Source organism: Trachymyrmex cornetzi, unplaced genomic scaffold, assembly GCF_001594075.2.
Source record: "Trachymyrmex cornetzi isolate Tcor2-1 unplaced genomic scaffold, Tcor1.1 scaffold1688, whole genome shotgun sequence".
NCBI classification, from domain to species: Eukaryota; Metazoa; Arthropoda; class Insecta; order Hymenoptera; family Formicidae; genus Trachymyrmex; species Trachymyrmex cornetzi.
Window position 1 is genome coordinate 22,430 of NW_017296296.1, and position 1,246 is coordinate 23,675.

A 1,246-nucleotide genomic window follows, 5' to 3' on the forward strand; every position below is an offset into this window, starting at 1 on the left:
TTATTTTCCAAGATATTTGACCGTTGCCGAACTTTCTCCCATCACTGTATATTAACATGATATATTTATTATAGTATTTGAAATACTCTTCATGATTCAAAAACAAATTGAAGAAAATCAATCACGCATATTAGAAATGCGAAAGTCTGACAATGTCCTCTTGAAATTGACATTAGATAAGATTTATGACATGATAAAAAAATTGCATGACGGAAATATTCCAAAACCGACAACTAGCCACGAGGAGCCAAGTAAATCTGGATTTGAAAGCAAATTCATTTTTCCATTAAACACTGTTTCTGATGTACTGGCATTTAATTCAGAAATTGAAAAAGATACAGACTACAAAAAATATTTGGTAAATTTAAATTTATATACATTCTATTCACTTATTTTGCCATTTAGAATAAACATTTTTAAGTAGCCAGCATAAATATTATGACAGATAATATATCAACAATATACTTATATTCTAACAGAAGTGATTTTTTTATAATACATAAAAAATAATATGGATAATATATTTGAAGTAAATGTACTTAAAATGAATTATATGTTTCAACATCTTTAACTTAGTAATGCTTTTTTTTAAGTTTTTACTAATTAATTTATTCATATAGCGCAGTCATGACTTAAACTTATATTAAATTAAGTTTTAATTTATATTCATAATTAATTTATATACATTATTTGTTTAGCTCAATACATTTAAAACAATTGGCGGCACTGAAGGGAACGAAGAAGGGAAAACTGTTGCCAGAAATTTGTTGGCTATTCTGTTCACGAAAGAGGTATTGACCAATTTTTCGTGGACAGGAATCTCTAGAACCACGGGAGTGGAGAAGAAAGAAGCATTTCATTCTTGCTGCGGAATCCTTAATTTTTTTACAGAAATAGTTGTACTGGCAGACACACGTTGGAATGCTACTAAAAACAATTATTTGTTCAAAATGCATATTTTAAAGCATGCAAAACAAATAAATGAAGCATCTAAAAAAAAGAAAAAACCACCTGCCGATAAACAACAAAAATCTGACAAAGTACCAAATCTTATCGATGCAGAACTACCATTACAAAATAACGTTCATGCAGAAGGAGAAGAAATAGCGAATAATAATGTAACGTCCGCCGAAAATTGCGTGAAGGCGAACGTCACTTTTAACGACGCCGGACGCGTTGTCGTGGCAACGCGAACTGTCGCGACAGCCGCGAAATCCTCGCGAACCGTGATCACGCGGTTAGCGCG